The following is a 12,645-nucleotide window of genomic DNA, read 5'->3' as shown; positions in this document are numbered from 1 at the left end:
TTGATGGAATTAAAGGCCTCAAGTGATGAAATTAATGAATATTTAGATAAAATTCAATTTCCTAGGATATATGAAGAATGTGGTATTAGTCTGGAAACCACTATTACTATCAAGGAACTTTGAAATGCATTAGACTCCTGTAAGGGGAATTCTTCATCAGGCTTAGATCGATTTCCAGTTCAGGTGTACAGAAAATTGGGAGACATCTTATTTCCTATACTCTTGGACTCTTGGTCAGGTTCGACCGCGGCACTTAACAGGTTACCTGCCGTGATTGGTGCCAGCACCAACCGCGGCAGTGACAGGCGGGTGTTGGCTGTTTTATACAGCCATTACCCGGTGTGTATGGAGAGAGCTCAGCTGGTGAGCTCTCTCCATACACCCTTTGAAGCACGAAGGCGATATAGTTCGCTCTCAGTCGGCAAGGTGTTCAGCCTGCAATTTAATGCCAACAAGGGGGTGTTCTGAAGAAAGCTTGACTTCAATGTTAAACTTTTAAAAAACAAGAGAAAGTCAGTTCCGCTCACCGCCAGGTGCTCAGTCCAGGAAAAGGTCTTCCACTCTCATGAATAGGAGAGAAAATGCTAAGAAGTTGATTGGCACTCACATGTTCCATTTAAAAAATGTTATCCAGCTTTATTCTTCCAAAATGGCACAATACATGTAAAAGGCAGAAGCAAGGATAGGGTGCAGTACACACCTACATCTGATGCGTTTCAGACCATCAGGTCCTTGGTCATAAATATCATAATGAGTTTAAGCACGGGCTGATATACCATGCAATCCAGAAGTGGGGAGTTTCCCACAGGTGCTAGGCAATCAGTCCATTGCTACATTGTTACAAGCAAAAGAAAACAGAAAGCAAAATCCAAAATATACAAAAAATATAAAAATAAAGGTATTTCATTAATTTAAGATCAAATCGTTCCTGACATTGAGACCTTTAGGAAAAATACAATCTTTGACTAGAATCCAATAACCTTCTCGATTTAGCAGTTTTCTCCTTAGGTTGCCTCCTCTTTTGTTGGATTTAACCCTTTCAATGCCACTGAAGGAAAAACCTGTTAAATCACCATTATGTTTGAAAATTAAAATGTTTAGCTGCATTGGAAGGGTTTTTGACACTGGGATTAATGCCATTAAGGTGTTCTCGGAATCTTTTTTTTTTAGGCTATGGCTAGTACATCCTACATAGTCAACATCGCTTATGGTACATAATACAATAAATAACATTGCGGATATTACAATTTATAAATTCTCTAATAGGGTACACTAAGCTATCTATTTTGCTGGAGACCGATTTTCTGGGCTGTGCAAAAGAACAACATCTGCATATATTCACTCCACATTTAAAGAAACCCTTGAGAGAAAGCCAAGTATTAAAAGGAGGAGTGTTGGTAGTGCTGACTAAACTAGGGGACAGTAAACTAGCCAATGTCAGTGCCTTCCTAGTGGGAAAAAAAAACTTGTGGAAAAGTCCCCAGGGGTCTTTTATGACCTTATGGGGGGGGGGGGGGGGCATATAAAAGTAAAAACACACACAACTAGAAAATTAGACTTCCTCAATAAATTAATTGAGACCATAAGGGTTCAATGTGTGCATCCTAAATTTCCTAAACTTTACCCTTTGAGAAAGTTATTTAAATGTTTGCTATAATACATAATCCTTATAAAATTTCAATTGAATTGAAAATATCCCAAAATGACATAGTTCCACATTTATATATTGTAATATTTTATAATATTTACAACCAGAGGATGATAGTGTATCTAGAACTATTAATGTTTTAGTTTTAATTTTAGAAATAATAGTTTTTCTACCATGAAAAGTTATATAATTTTACAGTATATTTTTAATGTGAATTTCTCACCATTTTATAGTTATCTGCAACCTCATAGCTTAATTCCAGTGGGTAGAAATCTTACCATGGTCATATGATGTCACACTGGTCACACAGCGTGTAACTATCACAGAGAGTAATCAGAGCTGTGTGATACTAACAGCTTGTGCACCTGGAATGACCATGGAATGATTGCTATTCATTGGAATCAAACAAGGAGGCTTCCTATAGAAAAGTCGTAAAAAATAGAAAGAAAAAATAGAGCTGGCACTCACCAAATAAAATACAATTCTTTATTCCGGCACTTTAAAAAACATTGTTGCGGGAGGGAGCAAGACTGCGGGGAACTGACCACGGGCGACGGTCCGTTTCGCGCTGTATCAGCGCTTAATCCTGCCTTCCTATAGAAAAGATCAGGAAAACTGTGAGGATCTAAAACAGGAAGAATATTTGAAAGATATATAACCTTTCATTTTTCTAGCAATAAAATGTAGTCGCTGAAATGGGACAACTCCTTTAAGCCATGAGAATGGAGGATATGCATGATTTAAATCCAAAACATCTTGCATTTGCACAGTGTTCAAAAGTTATCCATTGGTGACCTTACTAAAGTGGACTACTAAATTGTTTCTTACATTCAAGCTTTGACTAGTCCACCCTACATATTGTATGTACCACATGTACGTACATGACATGTACGTAAAAAAAGAGAAGATGATTAAACCTTTGATTTTAAAGAATTCCCTGTGAAATTAGTTTTGGAAAATTTTGCCCGTTTGCATTCAAAGTGGAAATCTTTACATGCCTAATAATTCTAGAAATAGTGAAATACTAATCATTCATTTGGGATTTCTTATTTTGCTCTGAGCTAGCAATTTTTGTTAGGTACGGGATCTCCTATAGGAAGTACCAGTATATAGTTTCTTGAGTATAGATCATTTAAGAGGGTCAGGCATGTTTCTATAAAATCCTATTAAAAAGTCATGTTCTTATTTAAAAATGGTGATAAAAGTTGTTTTTGTGTAATTGTTTTTTTGGTTCTAAATGTATTCTGCTCAGGATAAATTCAAGGCTTTTTAAAAGCTGCTGAAACTATTTTGTCTGGAAACCCTTTGTCAAAGAGGTTGTCCTCTTTCAGAAAATATTTGATATGGTTTGTGTAAGGAAAAGTTATACAATTTTCAAATATACTTTCTGTATCAATTCCTCATGGCTTTTAAGGTGTTCTCAATTCATTTGTATCCCCAACATCTAGATTAACTCTCTACTATCAACCTATAAAAGAAACTTCTAAAATAATAGGCATAGAAAATCAATAATTGGTGTACAGCACATTTAATTTAGAGCTGCTATTCGTAAAAAGGTATTTAGGAGATCTAATGAAAACAGGTATATATTTTTCTTCATCTCATATTCTATATAATATATATATATAATATTCTATATAATATTCTATATAACTATATATACAACCGCCATTGTATCACTAACGTTCTTCGGAGGACACTGCAGCCCATTCTAGACTACATTACAATAGAGTCCTATATTTGTTGGCACACCTCTATTGATTTCTCTACTTACCTTTTCCTATCTAATATGGTGTCACTTGTGTAACTCTATAGCTAAGATGAAAGGGGGAAGGATAAGGGATCAACTGCAAAAACCTGCGTTGTGTATGAGGTGCTACACAAAATATCTAGTGTCAACATATTACATATGAGGGGATCAAAGTATAATGAGCCGCAATAATAAATAACAAATAACTAAAATCAATATCATATTGATTACAAAATGTAAAAAGATTGATTACAAAATAAATAGTACAGTAAAAGTGCAGGGTGAATAATCAACATGATCTGATTGTACAAACTGTACAAAAGTAACTCCAAATAATAAATGTTAAAAAAAACTGAATTGCAAAATTCAACACTGAGATTCCTCAATGACAAGGATTGTAATCTGATTCTGGTATTCAATTACTCCTAAGTGAAAGACAAAATCTTTTTCAATTGGAGACCTCTGCACTTTTACTGGTCTATTATTCAACAAGAATTCACTGTAAACCGATGTAGTTGGGGCTTAATCTCAATGGGGCACATTTGCCAAAAACTGTGTAAACTGGATTATGTGCAGATTTCCTGTGTAGTGTTCACAGGGTGCCAAATACATGAATCTGGTAGCCCCCTGCACTGCTCCGACACAGTGCACCAATTTTTTTTATATTTAAGTGCAGAAATTTGTGTAGCATGAAGAATAGTGCAGCCGCAACAGGTTGTGTGGGAAACAAATGTGACATGGACACTTCTAAAATACATGTACAAGCAGTTTGCACCTAAAAGAATGTGCAGAGTCTGACAGAAAACTGGCGCATCTCCTTTAGTAAACATGCACCAATCTGTTCAATCGTAGAGTACCGTCTTATAGAGATTTAATACAAAGCTTGTTGCGCTAAGTAAATGCAGTTAACATGCAAGTGAAGTTCCATCAGTCCAACACATAGGGGAATGTATGTTTGCTTTTTTCTTTCTTTTTTTTTTTGCTCACTTCAGAAACTTTTAGGCGCCAATTTGCACCTGGCCCATTCCACTCAAGCACTCAGTTTCAGCCGCATATGTCTGATTAACGTATTTTTCGGACAAAAGGCGCACAAAAAATCCTTTGATTGTCTCAGAAATCAAAGGTGCACCTTATAGTCCAGTGCGTCTTATATGTGAACTGTACTTGCAGACAACAGCAGCCTTGAGCTGTGCACAGGTCTGCCACCTGCTGGTCATTCATCATTATAATCAGGTGCGCCTTATATATGAACCTAGACATTTTAGCAGGCATTTATTGAAGGTGCGCTTTATAATCCAGTGTGCCTTATAGTCCAAAAAATATGGTATCATAGTCAAGAGTCTGAAATCAGTGTGGAGTTTGTGCTGATAATCTTACTGGACCATAAGTTATAGTATCCAGTTATTGTAAAGACAAAACCACTCAGTCCAGATATCAAATTTGATTTATAGATGATGAAGACTTTAGCATCTAGACAATCCTACTTGTGGGTATGAAGCCAGTATTGCTTTTACTGATAGCTTATAAACTGTGAGTAAAAGCCTTAAGGGGCCCAAAGTGCAGAACCATTACTGTCTTACAGCCAATGTAGGAAAAAGATTAATGTTTGAACACAGAGGTGCTGCTTTTTACACTATTTAAATATTTATTTTGAATTTCAAGACTCAAGTGGATATGGAATCTGAGAAAGATACTCAGTACCTAATACTAGATTGATAGACAGATAAAAGGGAGAGAAGTTCTAGCCAATAGCAAGGCTATTTTGTCACATTTATGAATTAATGAAGAAAAGAGGAGGTCACTGATAAAACTAAGGAAAAGGGTAGAATTAATATAATAATAAATGAAAGAGGATCTGTTAATGTGATAGGACATGTTTATTTTTGTACAAATACATTATTCATGGTATACAGCTATATCAGATAGTGGAAATTTGAAATTGCTTCAATGCAAAGTTGGCTCCTGCATCTAGGACAACAACAAGGTGTGTACAAATATGTCCGCCCAGAAGCCCTGACCATATGGATTCTCTATTCAAGAAAGGACACAGTGGTTGAAGCTGGCAAAGCCCACTCCTGCCTCTATTTGTAAATAAAGTTGTTTTGCGCAACCTGCTCTGACCAAAAGAGGTTATACCGAACATCTATGTCTGTTGTGATTCTCAATGCATGCACTTAGTTACTACAATTATGACACCGACAACGGATAGAACTCCAATTTGGGGAGAGCATCCCAACATTTTTGGCAGCCAACATGGGGCCACCAAGGGGACATGCCTGGACACAGCTTTCCAGAGTCACCAGAACCGATTAGCTTACCAGTCACTAGTGTCTGCAGGGAGCTTGAACTGAACCTGATCAACTCCTAATGAGAACACAGTAAGTTTGCTGATTTTCTTTAAATCTGCAGTTTTTTTTCTCTGTCACTCGGGCTTTCTGTAATTCCTAGACTGTGTGTCTGGTAATTGGGGTTGTCCGTCAGGATGGTAGGATAACGTCAGTCCCTGGTGGTCCCAAGAATCCCTATTTAGCTACACGGTGACCTCACAAAGACCATCTAGAGCAGGGTTCCCCAAACTACGGTCATCCGGCCACATGCGACCCGCGGACCGTTTCGATCCGGCCCCTGACACTCGGCGCGCCAGCGCCGGGCCCTCGCGGCCTGCAACAGTCGGGCAGGGGCCTCCGTCCGTCCGGACAGGAAGCTCCTGCCCGTCACTGTATAGTGCTTGATGCGACCGGAATCGGCCCCTCGAGCACTATTACTGGAGCGATGTGGCCGGAATACAACCCTGGCGCACATCGCTCCATGAACTAGGCTGCGCGGCAGCGCGATGACGTCATCACGCAACCGCGCACCCCTTCATGCCCGGGCGCGGTAATTAGATAGAAGACACATGGCGTGAGACTTAGGTGAGTACAGCATTTTTATTTTTTATTAAAAAGGGCAGTAAAAAGATTGTGGCGACTGGGGGCCAATAGTTAGTTATGAGGGGCAGCATAGGAAATAATAAATTATAAGGGGCAGCATAGGAAATAATTAATTATGGGGGGCAGTATAGGAAATAATTAATTATAAGGGGCAGCATAGGAAATAATTAATTATGAGGGGCAGCATAGGAAATAATTAATTATGAGGGGCAGCATAGGAAATTATTAATTATGAGGGGCAGTATAGGAAATAATTAATTATGAGGGGCAGCATAGGAAATAATTAATTATGAGGGGAAGCATAGGAAATAATTAATTATGAGGGGCAGTATAGGGAATAATTAATGGTGGAGGGACAGTATATGGAATAATTAATTATGAGGGGCAGCTTAGGAAATAATTAATTATGAGGGGCAGTATAGGGAATAATTAATGGTGGAGGGGCAGAATAGGGAAAAATTAATTATGAGGGGCAGCATAGGAAATAATTAATGGTGGGGGCAGCATAGGAAATAATTAATGTTGGGGGGAAGCATAGGAAATAATTAATGGTGCGGGTATAGGAAATAATTAATTATGAGTGGCAGTCTAGTAATTAATGGGGGTGAGGCATATTCAATAATTAATGGAGAGATGTCCCAGTATCTTAATTAATTAATTGGGCCAATATATAAAATAGTTCACAAGGGGGTGCAGTACCGGTATATTAAATATTTAATTGAGAGGGGGTGCCAGTGTTTTATGGATGAGGTCACATGTACTGCTATTTATTTTTAAACTTTAGTCCGGCCCTCCAACGGTCTGAGGGGAACAGTTTCTATTTGGATTATATAGAAAAGAGGTGTGAGTAAAATAACTCATTTAATGACCTTAAGGATGTAGCTAGTTTGTACATTAAGGCTCAGCCTCTTTTTTTTGTAATCTGGCACATGTTGTTTAATATGGTTTCAACATTTCAACTTAGTAAAATGATTTTGAGATTGTTATTTTGTGACACATTGTACTTCATTTTAGTGGTAAATTGTGGTTGATATGTTTTGCGTTTATTTATATTAAAAAAAATTGCCAATTTACTCACTAACATTTCCCATTTTTAACTTTATGTTTTCATGATCTTTTAAAAGTCTTTTTATTCGTATATGCCTTTGCACAGCTTACAAATCAAAGCCTTTCCCATAATTTCTAAATTGAAATTTTGGGTTCTTTTTTTTCTAAATGAGTTTTAAATATAATTTATTAGAATCGCCTTATGAACCCCTCCCCCCTCTTTTCGAAAATACACCGCTCAAACTACAAGAAACTGCTTTTAGGAAAATTTTTAACCCTTTGAGCGCTGCATAGTAATTAAAACAAAATAAGTTGAAATTTAGGAACTCAAGATAAACTCTGAATTGGACAGTTCATTCTTCACTTTGTGGTTGAGGGATTGGATGGGTTTCTTGACTCAAGTGGGGGTGATATTGGGGATTGTGATTCTGCTGTTGTCACTTATTGGGTGTTGTGCCTCTTATCAAGTTCACCATGTCCCAGATGGCCATCCAGGCAGTAACCACTATGACAGAAGAGGTGTCCAGAGTAGAGGATTATACTGCCCTGTTTAAGAACCAACCTAAAAAACAAACCTGTGAACTATGGAAACTCAGTTATGTGATTTGAGTATGAAGATCTGAAACCCTTGAGTAAATGGTATCTTGGGAATCTGGTGAAACCTTAAAATGTCCAGCAGGTGAGGGTGAGGGGAAATGTAAGAGATATCATATTTCTTTACATATGCCATCTTGTTCACCCAGAACCCATCTTGTTCACTGTTGTTCATCACAGTCGTCTCATGATTCAGACACCATTTTGTGCAATCTGGCTAGAGATAGTTTTTGTCCTTGCTGCTTTCTTTCTCTGCAGCTCTTCCTGAAGGTCATTTTTGACTAGTAGAGAGCCTTCACAGTAAATTTAGAGATAAGATCCTGTTCCCTTGAGAACAGGCTCTTTAGAAGAAACAAAACCTAGAGTTTACTTGGGAAAAGTAGCTTAAGGGAGGTTTCTAGAAGTTGCTCAAAGTATATTCAAGCTAACAAAAAACGTATTTGTGCTGTTTTCTTGTGGGCTTGGATTGTACGGCTTTCAATCTGCACCCCAAATGACATGTCTACTTCATTCTTTGTGTCGGTATGATCATGAGGATATCAAATTTGTATAGGTTTTATAAGAATTAAAACCTCCTCTACAAAATGTTTTATTTTCTATTTTGTCATCTTCTGACACTAATGACTTTTTCTTACTTTGGTGTATGGAAAAGTGGGTGGTGTCATTTTTTTGCTACTTTTGATGACTGTATGAGCTTTTGATCACTTTTTCTAAAATTTTTAATATTTTTCAAAATGGCAAAAAAGTGGCATTTTCGGGTTGCGTTTTTCGCTACAAGGTTAAAGGCCATAAAAAACTGTTACCATATTTTGACAGATATTTGTATTTTTGCATCCGAAGATATTTAATGTGTTTATGATTTTCACTGTTATTTTATATTTAAATGACTTCTAGGGAAAGGGGGTGATTCAAATTTTTAGGGTTTTTTTTACATAATTTAAAAAAAATATTTTATTTTTTACTTTTCTTCAGACCCCCTAGGGCATTTTAACCTTAGTTTGTCTGATTGATTCTATTAAATACTGACATACTACTGTATGGTAGTATATGGGGATTTTCCTCCTCATTCATTACAATGTGCAAATCCCAAAATGTAATGAATGGGTTTAATTCAGTCAGCCTCGGATCTTTGGAAGGCTGTCATGGCAACCAATCGCTGCTCCCCGATGATGTCACGGAAACCAATGATCATCAACAAGATGGCGGCATCTTGTGGCATTGACAAGGAGCTTTGCCGGCAGTGATCAACGGGTTAAAAGTCTTACCGTTAAGTGTTTGTTGCAATATGCAGCATGAAGAGGGCTCAGCCCGGAGCTCTCTCCATTCACCCGCAGCCAACATGTGACGTAGTGTCGGTAAGGGAATACTTTTCTACTCTCCCACTCATGGACACGCCAAGCTGTTTGATGCCTGTTGTTTTAATCTGGAATGAGATTATTGTGTCTTCCTGATTACCTGACTGGATTGCTTCTTGTTTCTGCATGTGTGAGTGACTTAGAATTATGTCCAGTCCTGTACACCACAATTTTAACACATAATTTGTGTTATACCTTAATTTGCTATGTTAGTAAGTTTTTATTGTAGATGGAAAGTTGGACCATTGTGATTGTATCATCTTGTTTTGCTTGGATTAGTAGTTCTACAACACCATAAGCACTGGGACTACAGTATTATCTTCCTGGAAAATCTCATGAAAATTAAATGAAGACCAATTGGATTTACAAATCTCATTGCAAGAAAATTGCTGCATGAGAACAGTCAGGATGATAATTTGCCTTAGTAGAAAGAGATCCTGAATTGTATAAAAAAATTAATAAGGGTGGAAAAACTGTATATTGTGCAGCTGACCAGAGCAGAGTGTTGAGGGAGAACCTAGAGGGGATCAAGTGTATATATAAAAAAACAAGTCCTGCTCAGGGGACGTAGAATCTGAGTAAGCACCTGTTCACTCTGAATTATGGATCCGTCCACAAAAAAGGAGTGAATGTTAAAAATAATGTACCATTTTGGAAGAAATAGTGTGCATGCTTTCTTCAGACTAACTCTTCACACACTCTTGGCTTAAAGTACCAAGTTAATTGTACTAAGGTCACTTAGATAACACAGCCACCTACATCTTTATCTAGAAGGTAATTCAGTGAGAGAATGGTGCTATTCACTCTTAATAGCCCCCTTTGTGACAACAATTGCTGAATAACCTATAAAAGTCAATGTATACACATTGTTTATTCACCTTCAACCAGTGACCTTAGTATAAGCTACTTGTATATGACCATTGTATTCTGTCATTTGGCCTTGCAGAGCGGCAGTGTAAAACCAGGTGAATAGGGGCTATATTGCTTATTATTAAAACAACAGGAGATGGGATTCTGCCTGTGACATTAAAGCGGTATTCCAGGAATAAGCATAATTCATATTCAAATGTTTAATTAAAATATGAAATTACATACATTTAGTTGTTATTTAAAATTTTGCTCCTCTTAGCAAAAAAAAGTTGGAAACATACCACATAATGGAGAAATAAAATACTACTGGCTCTTTAATCAGTCCTGTGACTGTGGAGGAGACATAGGACAGAAGATGGCCTCTAGTCATATGTCCACATCACATGTCCAGCATCTGCCTGGGCAGGTCATGTCATCATCACTTTTTTGGCTGTAATTGGTTGGTTGCAGTGAATCCAGTATGGTCAGTTTGTTTTAGTGAGGCCCATCTGGTGCAATTATGGCAGTTACACACATTAATACTATGGTAACAGAGCAGGAAAGTCAGTTACATCATCACTGGGAGCAGAACATAAGAAGGAGGAGCTGTTACTAGGAACTGAAGGTACTCGTAATTGTAGGTGGTGACCATCTTGGAGATAATTCTGCCTAATTTAGAAAGGTCATAAAATTTTATGAATTATAAAAGTAAACTATTTAAGCTAAATTTTGTGATTAATTAATTAATTTATAGCATTATGGGTTTTTGTATCAGATGTCGATACTCCCAGAATACCCATTTAAGGAAAATCCTACTTTGTGAAATTATCTATAGAAGGCAGCTAAGAATGCAGTGTGTCCTTCTCATGCCACCCACTGTCACTCTACATTGAATCCTTAGCTTAAAGGGGTATTCCAGGAATCAGTAAAATTCATATACAAATGGGTCCTTAAAATATAAGCTAATATGTAATTAGTTGTTATTTAAAATTTTGTTCCCGTTAGCAGAAAAATGCTGATGACATAGACTGCAATGATGAATTAAATTGCTACTGGCCCTTTAATCAGTCCGTTTATTCCCTCCGGGCGGTCCGTTGCAGAGCATACACAGGACAGAAGATGGCCGCTGGTCACATGTCCACATCACATGCCCTGCACCTGCCTTGGCAGGTCATGTGATCAGCACTCAGTTTGGCTGTAGTCGGTTGGTTGCAGTGCATCCAGTATGCCCAGTCTTGTGGTGATGGCAATTATACGTCATTACTATGGTAACAGAGCAAGAAAACCTGTTAGATCATCACTGGGAGCAGAGCATAATAGGGAGGAGGAGTTACTGAGAACTAAAGGATCTTGGGACTTGTAGTTTGGCAGCCATCTTGGTGATAACTTTAGAGAGGTCATAAAATTTAGTGAATCATAAAATCAAACTATTTAAGCTCCATTGTGTGACTAATGACATTAAGTTTTGTTACATTCATTTATTCATAGCATCATGGATTTTTGTATCAGACGTTCATGTTCCCGGAATACCCCTTTAAGATGAGTTGTTTGATACAGAACATGAACATTACTGTAATTCAGTGATCCAACAGGAAACCTGTGGATTCTCAATTCTTATGGATGACCCAATAACAAACCCAATTTTTAAGGTTTTTTTTTAAGGGTGCTTTAGGAGCATGGGAAAAGATGGAAGGTTCCACACTAGATATGCAGTGGTCAGTGGTACACCTGAGGTAGTGAAAGAAGAACCATGCCTGACTCCCTCAGGTTAGTAGTTTTACTGCGACTTTTACACTCACTGGCCACTTTATTAGGTACACCTGTACAACTGCTCGTTAACACTTAATTTCTAATCAGCCAATCACATGGCGGCAACTCAGCGCATTTAGGCATGTAGACATGGTCAAGACAATCTCCTGCAGTTTAAACCGAGCATCAGTATGGGGAAGAAAGGTGATTTAAGTGCCTTTGAACGTGGCATGCTAGTTGGTGCCAGAAGGGCTGGTCTGAGTATTTCAGAAACTGCTGATCTACTGAGATTTTCACGCACAACCATCTCTAGGGTTTACAGAGAATGGTCCGAAAAAGAAAAAACATCCAGTGAGCGGCAGTTCTGTGGGCGGAAATACCTTGTTGATGCCAGAGGTCAGAGGAGAATAGGCAGACTGGTTCGAGCTGATAGAAAGGCAACAGTGACTCAAATCGCCACCAGTTACAACCAAGGTAGGCAGAAGAGCATCTCTGAATGCACAGTACGTCGAACTTACAGCAGCAGAAGACCACACCGGGTGGCACTCCTTTCAGCTAAGAACAGGAAACTGAGGCTGCAATTTGCACAAGCTCATCGAAATTGGACAGTAGAAGATTGGAAAAATGTTGCCTGGTCTGATGAGTCTCGATTTCTGCTGCGACATTCGGATGGTAGGGTCAGAATTTGGAGTCAACAACATGAAAGCATGGATCCATCCTGCC

Source organism: Engystomops pustulosus, chromosome 3, assembly GCF_040894005.1.
Source record: "Engystomops pustulosus chromosome 3, aEngPut4.maternal, whole genome shotgun sequence".
NCBI classification, from domain to species: domain Eukaryota; kingdom Metazoa; phylum Chordata; class Amphibia; order Anura; family Leptodactylidae; genus Engystomops; species Engystomops pustulosus.
This window is presented reverse-complemented; position numbering follows the sequence as displayed.